General features: G+C 42.8%; 1 protein-coding gene across 1 annotated transcript in view; it reads left to right on the top strand.

Moving 5' to 3' along the window:
• SV2C (synaptic vesicle glycoprotein 2C) overlaps positions 1 to 26,268 on the top strand; it is a 703,553-nt gene that overhangs the window by 216,629 nt on the left and 460,656 nt on the right. The gene's annotated exons all lie outside the window — the stretch shown is intronic.

The raw sequence follows: 26,268 nt of genomic DNA, 5'->3' as shown, positions 1-26,268 counted from the left end.
TATCATCTGGGGAGGAGCTCCGGACCAACTTCTACAACAGCAACTACGACAAAAATCCCCAATACGACAAGAGTGCTTAAGGACAAGCTATCCAGCAAACCCAAGCAGAAATATCACACAGGTCTCGGTGCTCTCGGAAACCCCAACATCCTCCCTGATGGAGTTAATCTTGTTAATGCAGAGAGCGCTCCAAGGAATCTTGGAAGTAACCCTATTAAACAACGGAGTAATGAAGGCACAGAAACAACACTTAAAGAAAATAGAAGAAGAACTTGGAGAAATAAAGTGCCAATTGCCAAGTAGGGTAATGCCAACAGACACAGTCCTACCAAACAAGGACAGTGACAGGACAGTATCGGAAGAAGAAAGCTTGGTTTTACTCGGAAGGATGCCCAAATCTGCAGAACAAGCAGCAAAGGAGGTAGTAGAACCCGTGAACAACGTGTACATATCAAGAAGACCCATGCTGATAAAAAGGCGAGGAGGGTATGTTACACTCGGGTCTAGGAACAGGAAGGAAAAATCCAGGAAAACGAACCATGCCGGAACAAGAAAAGAGAAGGAATCAAGGAAAGGGAGGGTGGCTCCAGGATTAAATGCCTTAGCCCCAATATTTATAACACAAAGACCTGATCAGGTGGCGGCAAAAACTCCAATGCCCCCTAAGTCTGTGAGAGTACCAAAGAAAAAACAATCACATAGGGAGGCAAAAGAGATTCTCCCCTCCACCCGTATGACGAGGCAAAGCGTAAGGCTATTGGATGATCCGGCCACTGAACAAAGGTGTATAAGACCACAGATACATGAAGAACCCAATATAAGAATCAAAAACCGGAGAGAAGGAAGAACACTCACCAGCCTTCAGCAGAACGAATTAAACATGAACTCATACGAGAGAGAGGACAACAAATGGGTATTCCTGGACCTGTTACTAGCAGGGAGGAAAGGAAAGTCTGGAAGAAACACTAACCCCCCGAATAGGGCACAGGTGCTGTTGGCATTTTCAAAATGCGCGAGTCTGAGGGGGATCGGCACTAAAGACCTGCAGCAGGTTGGCTTTGTAGAAAACAAGCAAGGAAAGGAAATAACAAAAATCACATTATACTCAGCCTTGGTAAAAAGGGCAATCCTGAATGCCACAAAGGAGATAACGCATCAAGGATTAAAGATTATCCCAGAGAGAGATATAAAAACTGTGAAAGATAATAATTTCTTAAAACAACATGCCGGGCTCCAGAAGAGACAAGTATTCATATATAAAGAAACAAAAAGTGATCGAAACTCTCTGAACATTATAATTGAAAACACAGGTAATGATTCCTCATGGGGGAACTGGTCGTTTAACAGCACCCACGCGGAGGAAAGTATTGAAAGGAATACAGTGGCCACAGATGAGGAAGGAGAGCTGAGTGACGTCGAATAGGATAAAGGGGGTCCGCATGACCTGGGTCTCTTGTCTTGGAACGTAAATGGGCTAGGAAATGAACAAAAATGGGAATACATAAAGGAATCCATAAACAAAGTAGACATTGCCTGTTTGCAAGAGACCTGGTTATGCGACGATACCCCAACCTTTGACGGTTATGCCCAGATACATCAGCCGGCCATAAAGAAAAATCGTGGGAGGCCCTCTGGGGGCCTCATGACCTTGGTATCAACAAGAGTAATGAGGGAAATAAATCTGTTGAACACAAAATGTAAATGGGTACAATCAAGCAGAATTGAACTCTTGACGGTGGATCTAAAATACAAAATGATGATTTTATTGAATGTATATATGCAGTGGGAAAATGGGGAGGAGTATGAAAGGGAAAGGAGGTTTTTTAAGGAGGATGTTGACAGTATTTTAGAAAAATACTCCGCAGATACAATAGTGATATTGGGGGACTTCAACCATAAACTAAACCCAAGAAAAGCAGACCTTTATAATATAGAACAGCTAGAGGCATACGGTATAAACCCGGCAAGGTTCCCAGTAGGGGAAACCTCGAAACAAGACCAGGAATTAACACATATCTTAGGAGGCAGGGGTTTTCACTGTGTTAATGGAAGAATAGAATCAGATACACCAGCAGGAAAAACGTTTATTCAAGGGCAGCAGAACTGCCCAATTGACTATATATTCCTGCAGGCCTGGAATTTTTACCAGATAAGATCCTTCAAGTTAATTCAAAATGCGATGAGCGATCACAAACTCCTCCATATAGTAATAACGGGGGGTAGGAAACTACAGAGAGAAACAGTGATAAACCAGGCGGTTGAGTACCCCAAACGAGCGACGACACGTCTAACTGAGGAATATCTGGAAAAAGTGAAGGCCACGCAAATAATAATGGCACCTGCCAATTTTGAAAATAAAAAACTGGAATGGTTTATCTTAAAACTAGAAGAACTGGTTCAATGCCTCAAGATAAACCTAAAAAGAGAAGATCCCAATAGGGTAAAACAAAGAAATCATGGTAAAGGCTTCTCAGTAGTATGTCAAAACAAGAAAAGGGAGATAAGAGCAATACAGAGGAAACAAAAAAAGACCTTTACACAAGAGAGACAGGATCACCTGGTAAAACTTAAAAAAGAATTCAAGCAAATGGTACTCACTACTAAAAGGTTACTTAAAGAAAAATGCTGGTTAGAACTTTTGGAAGCCATAGAGAATAAAAATCTAAGGAAATTCTGGCAACTAGTAAAGACTGCATCTGGCATTTCAGAGGGCGAATTAAACTGTGTGGTGAGTGAGGCAGCATGGGATACATACATAAGGGAATTGTACGGGGCAAGGACTCCCAGTCAGGAGATGGAGACTAAATCATGGCAAGATTTTTCTGAAGATCATCTTGCCAAATTTAACGAAGAACAAGTAGAGCTCACAATAAAAGAACTCAAGCTAACCAGGGCAGCAGGCCCAGACAATCTGCCTGCAATAATTCTAAAGACCGAGGTTACATGGTGGGCAAGTTTCCTGGCCAATATGTTCCAGGTAGTGCTAAAAGATGGCGCAATGCCTCCAACCTGGAAAGGGGCCATAATCAGGCCGATACATAAGAAAGGGAGCAAAGAGGAGCCAAATAACTATCGGCTGATTAACCTCCTGGATATTGGAGAGAAAGTGTTCTCTAAAATCGTTTTAAAACAATTGAATACATGGGTAGAAGAGTGCCAAATAATCCCCATAGAACAGGGCGGATTCAGAGCAGGCCACTCGACAATAGACCACGGGTTTGCACTATGGGCGTTGGCGAGGAAGTCGACGGAACAGAACGGCAAACTATGCTGCTGTTTCGTCGACTTCAAAGCAGCCTTTGATTCTGTAGATCGGGCCTGCCTATGGGAGACACTAAAGAGACTAAATATCCCGACAGATCTCTTGACCATAATAAAAGAACTACACAGGGAAAACTGGGGGCAAGTAATTAAAGATACGAGGGGCTCCCTAACTCCCAAAATACCCATAGCCAATGGGTTAAGACAGGGCTGCGTGCTGGCCCCCCAGCTTTTTTCTATCTACTTGTCAGATCTCCCGGCCTATTTAGAGGTGGAGGGCAGTGCCAGTCCAAAAATGGATGGAAACAAAATCCCATGCCTTTTATATGCGGATGATCTGGTGATAATAGATCAGACCGAGAGAGGCCTCCAAAGGAAGCTTAATGCTTTTAAAACCTACTGTGCTGAACATTTTTTGACCATTAACTTGGATAAAACAAAAACCCTATGTTTCGGGAAAAAGCTAAGCAGATTTAGCTGGTACATAGGGGACCTTAAATTAGAGACAGTAAATGAGTACCGTTACTTGGGTATTTGGTTCGATAGGACACTAAATTGGAGCACCCATTTAGAAACGCAAAAAGCAAAGGCTCTCTCCTCCATCTGCGGACTTAAAAGGTTCAATAGGGAATATGGTGAGATGTCACACCGGCCAATGCTCAGAGCTTTTGAGGCAATGATCCCCCCCCAAGTTCTCTATGGCGCAGAGATCCTTTATTTGAGCGGTAAAGGATCCTGGGACGTCATAGAGGGAAATTGCATAAAAAGGCTCCTATCACTTCCTAAATCTGCTATGATTCAAGCCATCAGAACAGAAATAGGTACAAAGTCCTGGGCGATATTAACCCAGATGGCTGTGATCAGATTCTGGAAGAGATTAGAAGACCCTGAAACAAAAAAAGTGGCATACTGGTGTCGTAAAGAAATTCAGAAAAGCGAGCTAAAATGGGCGAAGTCCAGTAGGGATAAAGTGAAGGGAATCTGTAACACTCTTGAGCTCGATTGGGACCTGAGCTCGCTGCAAATCACTAGTACCAAAGGTGAATTGAAGCAAAGAGGGAAAGAAGTCTCGAAAATGCTTGATAGAGGCTATTTAAGAAAGAAAAAATCAGTGGTACATATGCTAAATGCGTGGTCCCTTGAGAATTGGTTCCCCTACCTCGACAGATTACCCAATCGCGGATACAGGCAAGAGATCCTTAGATTTAGAATCGGGATCAACCCATGGGTAATAAACAGAGACCTGAATGCAAAAATGTTAGATAAGGAAGGTCACTGCAAGTGTTACTTGAGGACCCGCTGCATATCTTGTTAGACTGTTTTACACTCCTAGATCTTAGGAAACTTTTGTTGCGTCCTGTCTTCATAAAATATGATGTAAAAACAAGATCACAGGCAGCCAGGCTCTTAACAGAAATCCCCTACATTGATATCGCAATTGCCCTCGGGAAATTTTTAAAGGTGTCTCTGATGGCACTGAGAGATACAGAATAACATGTAGTACTGTATGAGTTTTTAGCAGATTGCAATTGTACGGAGTAATAAGAATAGGAATAGGTTTTACTAGACAAATTAAGTTTTAAGATAACTGGAAATTTTACTGATTCTTTGTACTTTTGATAATGGTGTGTACGAACCTCGCACATGGACAAAGTTTTAAAAATAATAAGTCATACTCCATTCTGTGCTATTCTAATTGCATTGTTTAAAGACTACGGTCATAATAAACATACATTTTGACTTGACCAGGTGTCCCCTCCCTTGGAAAACCATGTAGTTTTGTGATAGGTCATTTTTATGTTTCCTCAATACATTTTGGGCCCTTTCCTGTTGCTGGTACTTGACCTGCCCACACGAATAAGCTACCATTTTTATGGGGAGACTTTAGAAAATGTGGAGTCGGTGGAAGTTTCTGGAGCAAAGCAGATCCCAGAACTTTCCATCACAGAAATGTGTGGAAATTTTGTTTTTTTACAAAGCTTGAGGTTTGCAAGGGATTCTGGGTAACAGAACCTGGTGAGAGCCACACATCACCCCATCCTGAATTCCCCTGGGTGTCTAGTTTTAAAAAATTTATCAGTTTGCCAGGTTTCCCTTGGTGCCGGCATAGCTAGGGTTCAAAATCTACAGCTAGGCACTTTGCCAAGAAAGGATCAGTTTTCACTGTAAAAATGTGGTGAGTCCATATTGCGTTTTGGGCTGTTTCCTGTCATGGGCACTAGGTCTACCAACATAATTGTGGTACTATTTTTACCGGAAGACTTTGTAGAATGCGGGTGGGTGGAATTTTGTGGATCCACTCAGATTCCAGAACTTTCCATCACAGAAATGTGAGGAAAATGTGTGTTTTTGACAAAGTTTGAGGTTTGCAAGGGATTCTGGGTAATCGAACCTGGTGAGCGCCAGACAAGTCACCCCATGCTAGATTCCCCTGGGTGTCTAGTTTTCACAAAAGTATAGGTTTGCTAGGTTTCCCTATGTGCCGGCAGAGCTAGAGTTCAAAATCTACAGCTAGGCACTTTGCAAAATAAGGGTCAGTTTTCACTGAAAAAATGTGGTGTGTCCACGTTGTGTTTTGGGCCGTTTCCTGTCACGGGCACTAGGCCTATCCACACAAGAGAGGTATCATTTTTATCTGAAGACGTTGGGGAATGCGGGGTGGGTGGAATATGGTGGATCCACACAAATTCCAGAACTTTCCATCACAGAAATGGGATGAAATGTGTTTTTTTGACAAAGTTTGAAGTTTGCAAGGGATTTTGGGTAATCGAACCTGGTGAAAGCCACACAAGTCACCCGATCCTGGATTCCCTTGGCTGTCTAGTTTTTGAAAATGCATAGGTTTGCTACGTTTTCCTAGGTGCCCGCAGAGCTATGTCTCAAAATCCACAGCTAGGCACTTTGAAAAAAGGTTCAGTTTTCACTGTAAAAATGTGGTGTGTCCGCGTAACGTTTTGGGCCGTTTCCTGTCATGGGCACTAGGCCTATCCACACAAGTGAGGTACCATTTTTTTTGGAAGACTTCTGCAAATGCAGGGTGGGTGGAATCTTGAGGATCCACGCAGAGTCCAGAACTTTCCATCACAGAAACGTGAGAAAAATTTGCTTTTTTTTTTTACAAACTTTGAGGTTTGCAATGGATTCTGGGAAACAGAACCTGGTGAGAGCCACTAAGGTTACCCTATCCTGGATTCCTCTGGGTGTTTAGTTTTAAAAAATGTATATGTTTGCTAGGTTTTCCCAGGTGCCGGCTGAGCTAGGGTTCAAAATCCACATCTAGGCACTATGCAAAAAAAGAGCCTGTTTTCACTGTAAAAATCTGGAGTGTCCACGTTGAATTTTGGTCCGTTTCCTGTCACGGGCACTAGACCTGCCCACACAAGTGAGGTACCATTTTTATCCGGAGACTTAGGGGAACACAGAATTGTAGAGCAACATTTATTACCTATTCGCTTTTGATGTATTTCTGCCTTCCAAATATAGGACAATGTGTAAAATAGGAGTCACTTTGAAAAATGTCCTATAATTCACATGCTAGTATGGGTACCCACAATTTTGGAGATGTGCAAATAGCTACTGTTTCTAAACTCTATATTTTGTTCCCATTTCGTAAATACATGGGTGTCTTTCATATCGATTTTTCAGTTTTTATTTCCCCAAATGAATTGCTATATGCCTGGTGCACAATAAAAAAACATCGCAAGGCGCTGCTCAGTAATTGGCTCTGGGTTCCTCAGGTTCATTGTAAACCTACAAGTCCTATTTATCCCCACAACCAGAAGGGTCCAGCAGATGTAACGTTATATTGCTTCCAAAACTCTGTCATACTTAGAAGAATTTACAGGTGAAAACATTGACACAAATGACTGTTTTTCCAACTCATTTTCAATTTTTCCTATTTTCAGCTGTTAGTTTCTATAAAAAAACATTGAAGGATCTACACAAATGACCCCTTGCTGAATTCATAATTCTGTCTACTTTTCTGAAACGTATAGCTTTCCAGGATCCATTATTGATTTCATACCCATTTATACCGTTAACTGGAAGGAGGTTGAAAGCACAAAAAAATAGCAAAAATAGGGTATGCCACAGTAAAATGTCAAAACTGTGTAAAAAAAGTGGTTTACTGACAAATGTATGGCAGTCCCCGAAACTAGGAAGATGGTGATTTCACACCACAAACGCTTTGTTGATACAATTTGCAGGGGAAAATCCCCATGATGTTGGAAGAAAAGGACACAAATTTGGCGTGGATCCCTTATGTGGTCAAAAAGTTACTGGGGCTTAAGCACAAACTACCCCAAATAGCCAAAAAAAGGCTTAGCACAGGGGGTGAAAAGGCCTAGCAGCGAAGGGGTTAAAACTGAAATATAATGGTGCCCACCTTAATGAGTGTGCAAAATAGAGACCTATTACAGCCATGGCGCAGTGACTGGGCCCGATTCAGCCACTTCTATGTCTAGAGTAGGATACAACTACTGAAAGAATATGATTTGTGTATCTGGCCTGAAAATTCCCACCACAAAAAAAAGTAACACAAACTTCTTTCAAATTTTTTTACAATTGCCCTTTCACTGTTAAAGTTGCCTCCGAATTTTTATGCGAAGATCACTTCTTCTGGTCTGTGTGTCTTCACCGTACTTTGATGAGTACTTAACAAATCAGTTCAGCCATTTTGTCCACCAATTTCAAACTGTAATTATTCTGAGGACTGGCAGGGCCATTCCTGTGTTACATTGCCCCAAAGAATTGTGTTTTCCCCCTAAACCCTTTCTTAGTTTTCACAATAATAGGAAGAAATAAATGTATCAATGTGCAACACATTTAGAAGGAACTTGGGCTCCGATTAGGGCATGTGCTTCCAGGTGTATTACCTGTAAAGAAATAAGACAATGGCTTGAAGTTTAGATGTACTTTTACTCGAACTAGATAGATATCCCCAACATTGGGATATCTTGCTACTAAGGGGCACACACAATAAGATCAATGAAGAAATGCAAAAACAATAAAAGGTGGGGTAATGAGGCAACACCCTCACAGCAACAGTCTCCACTCAGTCCATCTTTACTAGCCTTGTTTTTTTCTTTATGAAACCCTCTTCTGGTATTTTGTGAGGGCTAGAGAGACTCCGTGGTCTGGCTAGGAGCATACACAACTGGGCTTTCTGACATAGGCCCTCATTATAAGTTGTGTGTAGTGGATAGTGCATGTGTTAGGGCAATACATACACTCCGTACAATTACAAGTTTACTGAGTGCAATTTTACTACTCCCAGTGTTTAGGGGTGGAATTCTTTTGTAGGAGGATACACCCCTGATTTGAGGAAGCAATGACATGTATGTCTACACCTAGCTGTACATTTATGCTCAGAAATGGTAAATAGTAAACAAGTGCAGAACTGTAGCAGCAAATATGCCTGTGGCATAATCACGAAGGCAAATTTGTACAAGAGTACATCTACATGAGAAAATGTACTCTAAAACGTTTGAATATATTTACCAATTTTGGCTGTTCACCATTTCCAAGTGTAAATTTACTCCAAAGTGTAGATGCACATGTCTCCAAACCCTGAAAGCAGGAGGTGGAGGCATATTTTGAGTGAAAAGTTACTACTGGTAACATTTCACAAGTAGGTGGAAATCTTTGTCATTATAATGAAGAACTCTGCCACCACGAGAAGACCACCTTATAGAAAGGAATTGGGAAAATTATTTTTTTTTACATTTATTTTGTTGTAAAATATAAATGTCAAATTCATTAAAATAATTACTTTTACCTACAACTAAAAAAATTAATGGTTTACTAAATAATAAGTATAATAATTTAAATATAATATAGTGTTGTATAAATATTAATTTGTAAACAAAATATAATAGAAACACCTTACCTACCAGCCTTATATTTAGGTAATATTTAGTCATTTTATTTAAAAATTGTCTTTGAATAACATAAATTAGTGATAAAATGTAATAAATCTTTTTCAATAAGTTAACTATTAATGTTTTAACTGATATACACGAATTTTGAAAGTCAAAATAATGTAGTTATTCTAGCATTAGTTTCGATTGGGTATTGTATTTGGTCCCTACCTCTATTATTTTCTCTCAAAGTGTGTTGCTGTACCTGCGAGTGGGCTGGGTGGTGATAGACTTACTCTGAAGTTGAGTTGTTGTACATTTACTACTATTTGTCATCTTTAGGGCAGTAGTACCTTTAGAAGTGTAACAGTGATTTTACTCTTTTTTGGGGTTGGTCTTTGTATTAGCATGCACCATCAAAAATTCCTCCATTTCCCTTACCAAAATCCTCCTTAATCCCCTCTCATTTAGTAGTAGATATTCTATTTTGTCCCACCTCTCCCCCAGTCCCTCCCACATTTACAACGCAGGACATCATTATGATGTTGGGCAGACTTGCGTCTGCCCAACACGATAGCGGACTGGAAACTGCCCAACCATAGGTCTGCGGTTTGACCCGCATAATCTGGATGCAACGGTCGAAACATCCATTTTACCATGTCAGCTTGTGCGGCGGGGAGAAAAGGCACGCACCACAAGCTGCCATTGTAAAATGGATGTTTTAGACATCCCTGCACCGTGTGGCAGCACCTCAGGGTGCCTGACAACTGGTTCAGGGATGTTTAGGGGTTCACCATAGTTGCCCTCGGACCTCATAGCAGAGGCTGCGGATGGACGGGGCCTTGCTAGGGGCCCCCAAAGTCACTTTCCTACTGTCTTTCCAAGTTGGAAGGGCCGACATGGAAAGGCTGTCGGAAAGTGAGATCATAATCCCGACGGTGGAGCAAAGGCTGGTTTTGCCTTCATTATGGGAATATGATAGCCTCCGACACTCCAACGGAGTGCAGCGTATGGCCCCCTGCCCAATGCCTATGCCCAACAAATCATTATGTAGTAGGCAGACCGCAATGGCAGATGTCGGGCAGACTCCAACCGACAGTCGGTCGGTAGGTTACGATGCGCAAACATCATAATGGGGCCCTAAGTTGTAAAGTTACAAGTCTAGTGATCTCCGCATAGAAAATATGGGAGAGGTGGAGGTGAAGAATTCCACCCGTAAGTTTGTGAACTGCAATTTTTAGTAGGTAGTACTACTGTATTATTAATTAAGTAATTTTAATGAATCTTCACACAATTTTCAAAACTAGTTTGCCAGTCACTTCAGCTGCTGTTTGGAAATATTCCAGGTGGTCCATCAAGCGGTGCTGAGAAAACGTGGAGGCCCCAAAACAAGCTTTCTCCATGCAATTTACCATAGGGATTTTAAACTTGACTACAGCCCGTGCTGCTGAATGGAATTGCACAAAATTTGGTAGGAAGCTAAACCTTGATCCAGATAGAATGCTTTTTGTAATTTGGTGTAAATCTATTCAGTAGTTTTGAAGTTATTAAAGAAAAAAGATTTGCGTATATCTAGAGATTCAGATCCACCGTGGATCCACAGCAGTGGATCCTCATATCTACCCGTCAACATCAATGCCGTAATTGGCTGGCCACAACCTGAGAGAAAAGTTGTGGCCGCCATTTTGTGAATCGGGACACAGTTCCTGGGGAGAAATAAAGTTAAAATAGGTTAAAAGAGGTCAGGATAGAGGTATGCTGACCCCATAGGATTGATGTAGGGGCCTGTGAGGGATCTCTCCAATGGGGAAGAAATTGTGGAAAAATATGTTTTTTTGTGTGCACAAGGATCTGCAGATCCACTGCAGTGAATGAATGAATGAATGAATGAAATGATTCTTATATAGCGCATGGCTACCCGAAGACATCCCAGCGCTTGCAGCTACGGACAGAAAGGGGGAAGGAGATTAGTTTAATGGATAAAGCCAGGTTTTTAATTTCTTGCGGAAAGAGAGATGGTTGGGCTCTTGTCTGAGGGAAGGGGGCAGAGAATTCCACAGCTTTGAGGTGTTGTGAGAAAATAGATGACCCCCTGAGCGGGCCTTGTAGATTCTGTTGACTTGTGCCAAGTTCTGATCATTCGAGCGAAGATTTCTGGGGGCTTTATAAGATTTAATCAGGTTTGCCAAGATGGGAGGGCCCTTGCCCTGGAGGTTTTTAATGGGCTATAAAGAGGGCTTTGAAATGAGCCCGTTCTTTAATGGGCAACCAGTGGAGGGATCTCAGCGCTGGCTTCGCTGAGGAGCGACAGCTGGTGCTTGTCAGTAGTCTGGCGGCAGAATTCTGCACTACCTGCAGTGTCTGGATTACTGAGACCGGAGCTCCCCGATAGAGCGCGTTACTGTAATCCAGCCTCGGCAGGATCATGGCTTGTACCAAGATTTTTTTGGCTCCATCTGGGAGTAGAGGAATAATTTTTCGCAGAGATTTAAGTAAGCCAAAACAGATCGCCGCGGTTTTTCTGGCTTGAACCTTAAATGTAAGATCGTCATCAAGCCAGAATCCAAGGCTCTTGATAACGTTCTTAGGGGTCGGGCTAGCACCCATAGAGAGGGGCCATAGCATGGGGGAGTTAAAAGATGCCTTCCTACCCAGTAACATCAGTTCAGTTTTTTGATTATTAAGCTTTAACTGGGATAAGCCCATCCATTGTGATACCTCTTCGAGACAGTTACTCAAACTCGGGTGAGACAAATCAGTCTGATTAAGAGAGACCACGAGCTGAGTATCGTCAGCATAGCTGACCAGTTCGATTCCGTAAGGAGCCACTATCTTGGCTAGAGGGGACATGTACACGTTAAAAAGTGTGGGGCTCAGGGAGGAGCCCTGTGGCACCCCACACTGCAGGGGAAGGGGCGAAGAGTGACAGTCACCTTCAAATACTTTAAAATATCTGTCGCAGAGAAAGGATTCGAGCCAAGAAAGGGCCTTACCCGAGATTCCAATTTCGTTAAGGCGGGCTAAAAGAATACGGTGGCTAACCGTATCAAAAGCGGCGCTGAGATCTAGGAGGATGATGGCCACATTGCCACCTGTGTCCAAAATCCTCCTAGACTCTTCCACCACCTTGAGGAGTGTCGTCTCGGTCCCTTGACCTGGACAGAAGCCCGTTTGGGAAGGATGGAGCAAATCAGAGGTTTCCAAAAATGAGGACAGTTGCTGGTTTATGAATTTTTCTGCCAGTTTACTAATGGCCGGGAGAAGGGAGATGGGCCGGTAGTTGGATAAGTGCTCAGCGTGCACCCCCGTGTAAGTCTGCGGCAGATCCATGGATCCTGCACACAATTATAAAACAAATGCACCCACTCTCAGGCCCACTCCCACACTCTGAAACCCCCACACATCCACTCACACACCTACACATCCATACACCCACTCACCCAACCCACCTACATACCCGTAGAGTCACTCTCACACCCTCTCACACACCAATACAGACACTCACATATCTACTCACAGACCCAGAGAACCACTCACAGACCCACACAGGCACTAACAAACCCACTCACAATCTTGCACATCTGCTTATTCACCCACACAACCACTCACACACCCAGTTACACACCCATACAGTCAGCCACACACCCACTGTATTAAATATTTTGTTGTTTTGTATTGATTATGAGCTTTTCGTTGGGTATGAATCTGCAGAGCCGCTCACAGTATAGCAGGCAGATCCCTTATTTGACCAAGAATCCATAGCAGATCCAAGTGAGAAATTACAAAAAAGAATTTGAAACAAAGAAAAAGAGTGTTTGGGAAAAGTGATGGCTCTGAAAAGAGCCTTTGTGTTTATGGTGTATAGATGATAACTTCACATAGAACTGAAAGCAGTCTTTTTGCCTGTGTCTGTAAAATGGACTTCACTTTTCTGATATAGTCCAGCAATGTCGTAGTGTAAGTTGTTGTGATATGTAAAGCCCATGTTGTGGTCTCGCAGAAACAGATTTATTGACATGTTTCCTGGATTTATATAACTGTGGGCAAAATTGGGTTGACCTCTGCCAGTTTTTCTTTGACAAATTTTGGAGAACACTAAGGCAGTATGGGGGAAAAGTTACATTAATTTACCAAAGGTAGCCTTCATTAGGATTTCCAGACCTACCCCAGTAATTGTGCCTAGGTCATTACCACCACAGTGCACAATCATTAGATCTGGATGTTGGCAATCCGCAATGTTTTCAACCAAAGGCAGCAATTGATGTCCAACCCAAGAAATATCTACATTAGGTAAACCTAGGTCCTTGTCAATACCACTTTTTCTAGCATTCTCTCTGACCCAAAACACAAACCTACGGCCCATGATCCAGACTTTGAACATTTTGGAGGCAAGCATGAATAGTACTCAGGAAAAGTCTGTAGCAGAATGAAGCTGTCTTAAAGAAGAAAGTCAGCTAAATGGAGGACAGCAAGTAAAATATAAAATAACATATTTGATTGGAGGGTGGAGATGTGCACGCAACTAAAATTAGGTGGTGATTTAGCAAAAAAAGTTGCTGCCTCTATGATTGGTTTTAGAAAAATACAAAAAAAGTTATGTTTTTTGGGAAATGCTTGGATTTGCTAACAGTCCACCACAGCTGCTACAGATAATGTGAAGTTAGTATGCCGTTTAGAGAAAGTCTTGTGAACTTTTCACATACTAGTAGGCAGAGACTATTGGAAACATGTTTACAATGGAAATGGAGGTAAAAGAGTGTGAGGGAAAGGAATAAAAGAGACGGCAGTGTGAAACTGAAAAGCAGACTGGTGTAGATAAATTGCTCAGTAGGGAGTGTAAGTTTGTAATTGACAATATTTTACAAAATAAAACATAAATGAAAAGCATTAACAGCAAGTTATTTAATTCTTGTCAGGGCTTCTGTGTGGATCTGTGGCCGACCGCAAATTCACACGGGGTCCACGCTAAGTGCTGTGGTGGATCCGCAGATTAGCAAAAAAACTACCAAATTAGGCTTCTTTACCAGAACCCTGGAAAGGGTTAAAAATAGTAACCATATATGACTGGTATAACAAAATTGGAAGATGAAAGGAAGTCTGTTATTTGCTAAGTATAGGAGTATGAGTAAGAGCACATGGAAAGGGTAGTCTTTATAGGTACTTTTCTACTGAGAGTGGAGGAGATTGCCATAGTTCTTACTAGAGATTTGCACTATAAAACAGATGTTAACAGATATTTCACTAAATATTGGACAACAGCAAACAGATTTTACAGGTTTGTTAAATAGGTTGTATTATAAAAAAGTATATTTTACAAAAAGTGTCTGTGTATATAACCTGAAAGAAAATGTGTAGCTTCAGGACACTACAGTAAAAGGCAAAATAGAAGGGAGCTTAAATGACAAAATTAACTAAAAACATAGTGAGCAGCAAAGGAGGAAGAGGAATTTCTTTTCTGGAAAGATAGTTATTTATATTAATCCAGTATGAATTAATGTGTTCTAAATTATCTGTGGGTGCTTGCTTATAGTATAGTATGTTATTTAATTGTATGTAATTTTAAATGTGCTGGGACCTTTTCTGAAAGGCCTTCCCGAATGGGGGCTATTCACAAAGGTATTAAACATAAGATTGTGGCCGAAAATATCTCATTTACATCAATTACACCTCCAATGAATTCAAAATGTAATTACTGGTGGACCTTAATGCATTTACTTTTGTGGATTTCTTCGCCATGAGTGTGGAATAAATACTCCTTTGTACATCCCACTCAAAGGGTAGGAAGGGACAGAAATTTGGAATTTTCCAAATTCCAATCAACCCATTTCCACCCTGGAAATGGTTGGTGATTAACGCCCTTGGGCTGGAGTAACTCCATTCCAGGAATGAAAGGGAATAGATAACAACAAGATTTGCTAGGGGTGTAGAAAAAGAGCTTTAACCAGGGGAAAAATATTTTTATGTGTAGAGGAAAAAGTGCACTTGACAGAGGGTTTCATCCCCATGTGAGAAAACTATGCTAGGTAGAAGTCTGCACAGCAGGAATAGGACTTGTGGTAATTGTCACTTTACATTCCCATGATTATGCCGGGAAACCTGTACCAGGTGTAGCCATATTGCTGGGAATGTTTGTAACTCGCAACAAATTTTAAATTATGCTAAATCTCTGGCTATACGTATATGTTTTTATTGATGAATCAGGCTCAAGTTTGTTTGCTGCAGCTTAGCGCGCTCAGCTTCAGAACACCTGTGATTCATTTAACTGACAGAAATGTCTAAGATTTGTACAAACATTAATTGTTTGAATTGACCCTTTTATGTAGTGTAAGGGGCTAGATGTACTATAATTTATAGTTATCGTAAACCCTCAAATTAACAAATGTTTTTCTATGCTTTAAACCTATTCTAAAAGTCAGTAAAGGTTTACGACTTCTAGAATGAGTTTAGAAATTTACAGCGAATCACAATTCGAAAGGGGCATTTTGTGGGTGCCTATTCCAAATGACTAGTCTGTACCCTTTGTATCAATGGTTTGCGACTAGCATTGTTGTTGGAAATCGTTGATAAGTTACTGTTTTCCAAGTTGGGGTGGCAAGTCATTCGGAAAAGGGAAGGTGTCCCCTTTAAACTCCTTTCTCCTTTCCAGATTGGGGTGGCAGCTTCAGGGGGAGTAGGATGGCCCAAGAGACCACTGCCAACTTTCACTGAAGTTTTTCAAAATTGAATATGTTTTTTTTTAAAGCAGCAATGTTTCTTTTAATGAAATTGGGCTGCTAAAAAAATGCATTCAGTTTTGAAAAGTAGTCATAGAAATGGTGGACTGTAGACTCTTGCAGGCCACCTTCCATGTGTTTGAAGCCAACGGATGTATGTCGTTACAACGCATGCTTTTTCCACGCATGCCTTTACAAAGCAGGTTTTACAACGCAAGTCGTTACAAAGACTTGCGTTGGGGGGCGCTGGATAGTGGAATAGTTTAATTTACTATTCCAACTCCAGTCCCCATGGATAGTAGGGAAGGTTTTGCATAGTAAATTAAACTATTCCCTACAGCACCCTCCAACACAAGTCGTTGTAACGACTTGCGTTGTAATACCTGCGTTGTAAAGGTACTGCGTGGAAAAAGTTTTGTTGTAAAGCATGTTTCCCAAGCCAATTGTAGTGGGTCGCAAATCGTGATGTGCCTAATTAATATTCATCAAGCAGATCAGTTTGTTAACTACTATGATTCCTTAATTGTGAACCAAACTATTAATACAAAGGTCGGTTCACAAAATAAGTGACTGGTTGTACAGGTCAGTGTGCAATTTGCAACTGCTTTTTGCACCAGGATTTTAATACATCTGAATCCTGGTTTCTTTTGGAAAAAATCCTTATGAGGTGTATACATTATAGGTAATATTTTTATGGAAGAAAATGAACTATTCATGTCTAGGAGGGTCATGAACAGAAGTTTTGATTACGACCACAGCAAATTTGGGAAGATTCTGCCAGTTTTAGAACTGGTTGCCAATATGGTGGTACAACCGCTGTATTTTCTCAGCTTTCCATCAGATGCAGCCGGACGGCAGGGGATCCCTCTGCTGATAGAGCTTCAGCCAGGCAGATCCACCTAGGAGGGATGCCTAGCAATGAAAAATGAACTGCTCTTTAATTCAGATCTGTCAGGAATTCCCTGCATCTACTCTAAATAATGTATACCTGTTATGGCTGGGAAGAAGAGGTACCCAGGATCAGACTGGCCTATCGGACAATCAGGCAGCGCCGGAAGGGCCAGCCTGACAGGTAAGTGTGTGGGTTGGTTTTGTGTCTATGGTGGGGCTGTTTTATGGTCTGGTGGGCCAGTTTTTACAATAGATGTCCCTGATATTACCACAAACACGACCTGTCGCAAGCTCAGATCCATGCAGCCTTCCATGGCTTGCAAAATATTTAACCAGCGTGTCTTTACAAGTTCAGACCTGCCCGACACGCAAACATGTGCCACTTTTTCGTGATAAATTCACTAATGGGAGCTACTTTTGTTTTGGCGCCAAGGCCTATCTTCTGTCACCGTCTGACCCTGTAGGTACCACAGTAGTACTTTTGGCCCTGAGACTGTGGTGGCAGGTGGGATACAGTCAAGTTTATAGTGGCTCCATCTAGCCATCTCCTAAAAGCTCCCCTATCTGCCTTGCACTCTCCAACTCATCTTGGGTGAAATCCTAACCCGCAGGTCCAGAAGTCATCAAAACTCTCTTGCCGCTCACACTTCACCTTTTTGGACTCATGGTTCCTGCTTCAAAGGCACAGTTGTAATCACCATATTTAAAACTACTTTTATCAGATACTCTAATCCTGCAAGCTAAACTTCCTATCCCAGTTCGCTATTTTTAACTATTGGTTATGTTTTTCAGCCAGCCCACTTTCTTTCTAGCCCAAGTTCTCTAGAAAACAATCACCACTTTCAGGTATGCGAGGAAAGCAATTTTAAAACGAACAGCTGGAAAACAGCACATTCATTTTCAGTGCCAGTGCACTTCAGCATGAAAAACCTAACTGCAAAGGCAACTGGAATCTCCGCAAACCACTGGTAGGCTAAAAAACTAAATCTCTGTGAGATTTAGCGTGGATAATAAAACATCGCACACCCCTGAGTTGTGTGACAGCTGTAGTTAGCTATTTCTACATATTGCTGGTAAGATAATTCAGTTACCAAAAGCACCTCCTGCAGGAACCTCATGCTGGTCACATGTTCAAATCCTTGCATGGCTAGCTCAGCCTTTCTTCCTTATGAAGTCGACAAATAATACCATTGAATTGAGCCATAGTAGAATCAGTTCAGTCAGTGTGTACCTAAGGGTGTTTGTGCTTTATCAAAAGCAATGTATTCATGTATTAGTACATCACTTGATAATCTCTAGACTCGCTTGCATGGTGGTTGTCAGGCCAGGTCAGGGCCATGTCTTTTCTCTTTGACTTGATAAAGATGGAAGCGGCAATCTTCTTCTGCACAGTGGGCGTGCCTCTTTGTCATGCCTACAGCGGCTAACGTCTTCACAAGCCTGTGCTCCACGCATTGTCCGTCATTCCTTTCCATCGTACGATTTTACAGCCCATATAATTGACTATCCTCCACTTGTCACAGCTGCGTTTATCATTTTCCAAATGTCGCAGGGAGATAGAAAATATTGCTCCCATTGGAGAACTTGGAGGGGCTTTGGTGGCGCCGTACATTTAGCCCTGTTGTCACCGCAGGTTTATTTCACCTCAGTGTTTTTTTGTCTGCGCTTTTACGGTTTTAAATAAATCACTCTTTGAATCATTAAGTGTCAGGTGCAATTTTCAAACCAAATTGAAGTGTCCTAACCCTACAATACTGAAGCCTCCCCAAGGTCCACACTGACTGAAATCCGCAGTGTGTATAAATCACGCAGCTCGCGACTCATCTATCAAGCGCTGATCTTTATTGCTTTAGGCGGCTGCGCCCCAGAAGCGCGCGCCCACTGCAGAATCCCAAGTCGTGGCACGCGGGGAAAGGAGAGTGGTAGGCAAAACCTGTGTATTCCTTGGTCTAGCAGAAATGGTGAAAACCTGGACAGCTGGAAGAGCCGGGGATGGCCGGGTACCGACACCCTGTGGAGGGACCGACTGCATTTTGATATATTGCTGGCCTTCTTTTTACCTTTTCATTGCTTTTCAACTCATGACTTTATATCCATAAAATAAAGGGAGTCCAAAATCACATGACTTAAGTGATAAAAACGAAGGCGTTTTCTAAACCTTTGCCTTAGTATCAAGTAGTACAAATGTTGCCATCTTTCTGGAGTAAATGTTTTCAATTCCCCTTGCTAGGCACATCTTGCCCGGAACAGTGCGAGGATTTCCAGCAAATAAGATTTTGTCTACTGGAAGATGATTTGTTCACTGCCTTTTTCAGTAATTTGACACCCCCACTGGTTGGCACTCTATGCCTTACCTTCTTGGGCATGCCATGCCTGAGGTCATGAATGTGCTTTGGGGGTCTGGTGCGGCTCCTGTAGGATAGCTCAAATCAACTGAAAAAAAACCTGTGTTTTTAAGGTTTTGGGCCAAAAGTTTTCTTAGGGAATTTCGAACAGTTCTTTTAGAGCATAGTCAGTATGTCGATCTTAGCAGAGAACCACAGGTCCTTGTTGTATCAAAGTTTTCTTAGTGTCTTGTAGAGATATCCATTCTCCACTGCCATTCACACCCACAAGTCATGCCCCTTGGCTAATGAGCGGTAACCTTGTCACAAAAGTAATTTATTATTGCAGGGGATGCTGCCCCACCCCAAAATATTTACTTATTAGCACATTTACTCCCCTGATTTTGCTACTCCCGCTTTGGTGTTTTTACCTTAAAAAATATTGTTACTAGATTTTATCTCTCTACATTTCAAGTGATATGCCTAAATCCTCTATAAGGATCTTCTTTTAAGAGAACCTGCTCACACACATGCGTCTTTAAGTTTCTTTATTTTGCTGCCCGTGCTTTAAAGACGATTGAAGTTTACATTTCTAACACCAGCCTCTCTCCCATAAACAAAACCAAGCCAACAACCATTGGCTATCTCAACTGGAAAACACATTGTTGCTACTTGTGCTTCTGTGTGACCCTTGTAAGCCAGATCTGACCTAAGTGACACCAACACTCTTCCTTTTTACTCTGTCTCCCGCAGGGTTGGGTCACACTAAAACAATAATCTAAATAATTTAGATTGGTAACAGTAGCTGCCAAACCCTTCTCCTAAACACACTCATTTTGCCACTTTGCGCTTGACTCGCGGCTCTATGCCATATTTCCAATACTTTGCTAAACCCTGCCCATAGCTCCTCGATGGCATTTTAAACATCCGTTCAGTTGTTATCATTGTGTGTTGATCATTCACTCTTACTGCTGGAACACGCAGGGGCATAACACAGGCCCCGCAGCCCACGCGGTGTGGGGGGCCCCCTAGCTCCAAGGGGGCCTCTCGGCACAGAACTCTGGCCGGGAGAGCTCCTGATTGAGCCCGGAGGTGGCCCCCCTAAGTACCATGCAGGGAGGCCCCCTCACTTTTCGTTACGCCAGTGGGAACACGTCCTCTCTAGCTTCCTTCAAAATGTATCGACATGCGGCGCCTTCCATTGGTCACTAAATCACTTGCTTTTCAAAAACATCACAAACCTTCCACCAACCAGTCCTCTAAAAAGTCTTCACCCCTGCATCACCCATTACAATGTCCCTTTCATCTATACTCCCTACTTCCCTGCTTCATTTACAACACATGCCCCCTTCACTACTTCCCTTGCCTTGTGTTCTGACAGCGTCCATTCAGTCTAAAACCATTGCTTACCCTTCTTGTGCTCTTTCTGCTCTTCTCTTGTATCCGCTTCTTGTGCTCCTTCTGCTCACCTCGACGTGCTCTTCTTCTGCTCTTTCTGCTCTCCTCTGGCATCCTCTATCTGTGTTCATTCTGCTCTACTCTTTTATCCTCTTCTTCTGCTATTTATGCTTTCCCTGCTATTTCTGCTCTCCTTTTGCATCCTATTCTTGTGCTCTTTCTGCTATCTTCTGGCATCCTCTTCTTGTGTTCTCCCTGCTCTCCTCTTTCATCCTCTTCTTCTGCTCGTTCTGATCGCCTCTTCTTGTGCTCTTTCCACTCTCCTCATGCTTCCACTTGTTGTGCTCTTCTTGCTCTAATATTGCATCCTCATCTTGTACTCTTCCAGCTCTCCTCTTGCATTCTCTTCTTGTGCTCTTTCCACTCTCCTCTTGCATTCTCTTCTTGTGCTATTGCTGCTCTTCTTTTGCATCCCAATCCTGTGCTCTATCTGCTCCTCTTGCAATCCCTTCTTTTGCTCATTCTGCTATGGCATCCTCTTGTTGCGCTCTTACTGCTCCCCTCTTGTATCCTGGTCTAGTGCTATCCTCTTACATCTACTTTTTTGTGCTATATCTGCTCTCCTCTTGAATCTTTTCCATGTGCTCTTGATGCTCTAATTGTGCATCCACAATTTGTGCTCTTCCTGCTCTCCTCTTCCATCTTCTCCTGTGCTCTTCTGCTCTCCTCTTGCATCCAATTCCTGTGACCTATCTGCTCTCTTGCATTCTCTTCTGGTGCTCTTCCTGCTCTCCTCTTGCATCTTCTTCTTGTGTTCTTCCTGCTCTCCTCTTGAATCTTCTTCTTGTGCTCCTCCTGCTCTCCTCGTACATCCTCTTCTTGTGCTTTGTTCACTCTCCTCTTAAATTCTTTCCTTGTGCTCTTGATGCTCTCATCGTACATCCTCAATTTGTGCTCTTCCTGTTCTCCTCCTGCATTCTCTCCTGTGCACTTTCGCACTCCTCTTGCATCCTATTCCTGAGCTCTATCCGTTCTCCTCTTGCATTCTCTTCTTGTGCTCTTCCTGCTTCCCTCTTGTTTCCTCTTCTTGTGCTCTTCCTGCTCTCTTCTTGTCCCTCTTCTTGTGCTTTTCCTGCTCCCCTCTTGCATTCACTTCTTGTGCTCTTCCTGCTCTCTTCTTGTCCCTCTTCTTGTGCTTTTCCTGCTCCCCTCTTGCATTCACTTCTTGTGCTCTTCCTGCTCTCCTCTTGCATCCTTTTCTTGTGCTCTTCTTGCTCCCCTCTTGCTTCCTCTTCTTGTGCTCTTCATGCTCTCTTATTGCTTCCACATCTTGTGCTCTTCCTGCTCCGCTCTTACATCCTCTTCTTGTGCTCATCCTGCTCCCCTCTTGCATTCTCTTCTGGTAGTCTTCCTGCTCTCCTCTTGCAACTTCTTCTTGTGCTTTTCCTGCTCCCCTCTTACATCCTCGTCTTGTGCTTTTCCTGCTCTCCTCTTGCATCCTCTTCTTAAGCATTTTCTACTCTCCGGTTGACACTTCCAATCTAATATCCTGATTTTGAAGGAAGAATCTCTGCATAAAAACGGTTATTATTTTTCATTGCTTTCTTCTTATTATTTTAATACAGATAGACTTGTAGATGATGTCCAGGCGAATCTTGGAGTTCTAGTCTGAATTTATCAAACTAATAAGGTTAATATTGTACACTGAACACTTTCTGAAGTTAGATGCTATCTTTGCCCTATTTATAATCACATCAGAGGGATCACCACACCTGCTCAGATGGGGAAGGAAGGCACACCTTTCACATTTGAAACGCTGAAAAAAGCCCACAACCTACCCAACATCGAATTTTATGAATTCCTAAAAATCAGAGCTGCTATCACGAAAGCGAACCTTACCAAAGAAACACCCTCCATTATACAACACATGCATAACCTGAACAAGATTGGACACCAAACCGCCCACCTTTACAAACTCATATGCCCACATAAGTCAACACTGAACACTAGAACAATGTCGTTCTGGGAAACATTGCACAACAGGCACTTTAGCGAAGAGGAGAAATCCCGGCTCTGGGTCTCAGCCTCCAAGAATAAAGTCTCCCCCCAACTAGCGCAAACAAAGTACTGGTTACTGCACAGAATGTTCTGGACACCGGCCCGACTAGCTACAGTAGGAGCCACAGAGAATGACACATGCTGGAACTGCCATAAAGACAAGGGGGACCTGGCCCACCTCATTTACGAGTGCCCAAAGGTCAAGCCCTTTTGGAGCAGAGTGAACTACTTCATCAACACAGTAGCGGGGGGAACAATACAGCAAGGACTTGATGGAATAGCCACCGCATTCATGGCCCCAGACCTAGAATCTAGGGAGGATAGAGAACTGGTAGACCTCCTACTCACAGCGGCGGTCAAAACTATCCTAGCAAACTGGAAATGCACTAGCAAAGCGACCTTTAAGAAATGGATAAACTGGGTGACCTTCCTGAGAGGTGCGGACAATATCACAGCAAAGCACTCAGCCAGCCACAAAGCTAGAAGCGGGATGTGGGCCGCCCTGAATGCACACTTAGGGTCATACAAACCCCCGTAGACAGATCACAGGCCAGAGGCCACAGGCAGCAAACAACCAAGACTAGAAGCAACGACCTGGGAGCGGTCTGCCCCCCCCTTTTATCTTCTTCCTCTTTTCCTCCTTTCACCCTAGGGGCCTACAGAGACACCGACTATCTACATCAGTAAACATGCCTATAAGCCGATTGTTTACCACAATGTGCCTGTAACTCATCTGTATGTGCCCCCGCATTACCACTGTACTGTATCTGTATCATATCTGGAAAAAAATTTCAATAAAGAATCTTGAAATATAATCACATCCACGTCATATGTCTGTGATGAAACACAACATGGAGCACGATGTTTCTGATTAAATTATTTGAGAAATTGTTTTGAGTTCTATACATAACATATATGATGCTACAATACAAAGAGATTGAGCTCATGTGTAGCCCCACATTTTAGAGTGTGTGTATATGTGTCTGTGTCTGCGACTGCTTCCCTGTCAGGGAGTCCTGCTGGCCTTTCCTCACTTTCTGTTAAATGTGAGTTGAAAGCTCTTCTTTGTTAGTAAATTTTTTAAAAAGTCAGGGTGAGGAGCAATTAGTTTTACATTTTTTTACTTATTCGACCAATATTGACGTAGTGTCAATGTGGTTCATTCACAACAGCCTTTATTAAACATGGCTTGAGTTAGCAATAATTATGCACAGAGTTTTTTTTTTTGCAGTTTTATGCGGTGCAAACTCGACTCGAAGGTATAAGAGTGCTTTACATAAGCACCAGGTAGATTACAGACAGACACATTTCATTTTCCCCCCCTTTTGTTATAGGCATGGGGAGATGAAATGATTTGCACAGAATCACTTGATGTTTGAGCCTCCCACCAGACTCGAACCTGGTTCCCCAGCTTCTAAGTTGGCTGTTATAACCATTACACCACATTCTCTTGTACTTATACCACTTACTACAACATTTCAGTAAAAATGCATATTGTGTTAGTCAAAGGAGGCTAAAGCGACATGCGCAGCTGAATATTTTTGTTGGGTGTCTCTTACTCCATGTTGTTATGTTTGCCAGTCATTGTATTTTGCACTGTTTGTCTGTGACCGTGGTGCAGTTGTTGCAGCCTGCAGCATCTTCCTTGCAGTCTGTGCTCATCAATGTGTGTCGCGTTGGTGCTGCAGTTGTGTTTTATTTTTCTGTATGTTGCAATCCTGCAGTGTGGATTTGTGTGTGTGTTTGATCTATGTCCATATCTAAATAATGCTGGTGTTGCCATCGCTTGTGCCCTGCTGCCCCTTTGCTTATACATGAGCCATATGCAAAAAAAAAAAACTTTCACTCTCTCCAATGCATTACTCTGTCTCATGCTCTACCTCTCCCAATATTTCCTCTACCTCCACTCTGACTCATCCCAAACCTCATTCTACTACTTTCATCTCCAAAATAACCCTTTCTAGACTCTTCCCTCCTGGCTCAACCCAAACATCATTCTAAAACCCTTTCTAAATTCTTCCCTCATGTACCCCTCCTTTGACTCATCCCCAGTGTATTTTACTAATATGATCTCCCTAATCCCTTACTAGGGGCTCTTCCTTCCTCCATCTCTCCGTTTTACTCATTCCCAAACCTCCCCTTACTACTATGATCTCCCTAATAACATTTTCTAGATTCTTCCCTCCTCTATCCCTCCTTTATTCTATTCGATCAAACTAACAGACTCACATGTCCACTGCTCAAATTAACTCATATTCTCCTATACTAATCCATGAATAATCCTATTGGGTTCTGGAGTAGCATGGTAATCGCCGAAAAGCATTTCAAAGCCTTGTCAGGGGTGGTAAGCTCTATATAAACAGAATTATCATACACTTACAATCGAATGCAAAGAGAAGAGTCCAACTTACCTTTGGTGTGCCTCTCAGCCTACTCCCTCTAAAATAATGCTTGCACGTGTCCCGTTACAGAGGACTCCATTTCAGTGATGTGAGGTGTGTATGCAGTGCTTAATTTGTGCTGGTGTTTGCCTGTGCAGGTCCCGTCACCTAGTTATGAGCACCTTGACTTAAATGGTGCTGCATATCTGTATCACTCCTTGCCTGGGGCAGGTTTTGCCTTTCACAGAACAAATGTTCTGTGGTCGTTGTTGCCCCACAGATGTTAAATCGAGTACAAAGGGAGGTCTAAGTTGAAGGATTGAACAGAAACGTACTAAACTGCATGCAAAAGGCAAACGAGGACATGTGCAAACTGTCCTTGCCATAGTTATGATCTGAGATGAGATGAATTCTCATTCCTGGCTTTGAAGTAAGATGCTGTCCATGCAGACAAGGCCCGCACAATCTCATGTGCTAATGGTCATCTGTGTCGCTGGAATGAAATGCAGTGGCAATGTGCACTGCCCGCCCTGCCACTGAGTGGCACATGAGCAATAAATGGACCCTGGCAGTTATATTTTCACAAATTAAACACAGTATGTTTCTCCAAACCTCCCATGGAAAGGAGCCCATATCCCTCCTCCACTGTGAGGGTGCTTTGAGGGGATTCCATCAGAAGACAATAGTCGTGATAAATGATAGTCATGATACATGCCTGCTACCTCAGAAGGTCAGACATCCGGCGCACGCCTCTGGGGCCTCTTTGTCCATTTGCAATGTTCGCATGGAGCGTGTGGGCGCTGGATCCGTTCCATATTACAGGTGAGGACGTGCACAAGACCCTTCTGCAGTGCCACTCAGCAGGTGGGGCACAGTTACCTGGCATGAAACCATGGTTTTGCCTGCAAAAGTTGGGTAGAGATACCTACAATTTCGTTAAGGTGGGCAGCATCACACAAAGAAACTGTGTTGTGGTGGAGGGCTCGGAATCGTTTAAGCATGCATAATGCCCAGGGCACAAGTCGGGGGGGTACATGCAGGTACGCGGTGTCCACCAACTCCATTCACAGGGTGGACGCCGACCCCCCTGCTAAGAAGTTAAGCCCCACAGAAATGTGTGAACGTGTCAGGGTGCAATTTTCAGACACCGGGACACGTTCAGCAGCGTTCGCGTGTTGTCTGCTTTCCATTCCCAGTAGCAACGTGCAGGCGGTGAGGGAGCTTTTGTTTCATCTCCAGCTGGGCCGAAGTTAAGGGGCCATCAGGCCTCCTTTTGGTTGCATATCCTGACTGGAGGTGGCCTGGAACCTCACACTTCAATTTAAATGGCATGGAGGGGAAACAAAGGCACACAGCTTGTTATCACTTCACAAGAATAAGAGCG

This window comes from Lissotriton helveticus, chromosome 2_1 (assembly GCF_964261635.1).
Source record: "Lissotriton helveticus chromosome 2_1, aLisHel1.1, whole genome shotgun sequence".
Taxonomy (NCBI): Eukaryota; Metazoa; Chordata; class Amphibia; order Caudata; family Salamandridae; genus Lissotriton; species Lissotriton helveticus.
The sequence above is the reverse complement of the archived record's forward strand: the minus strand, read 5'-3'. Positions and strand labels throughout refer to the sequence as shown.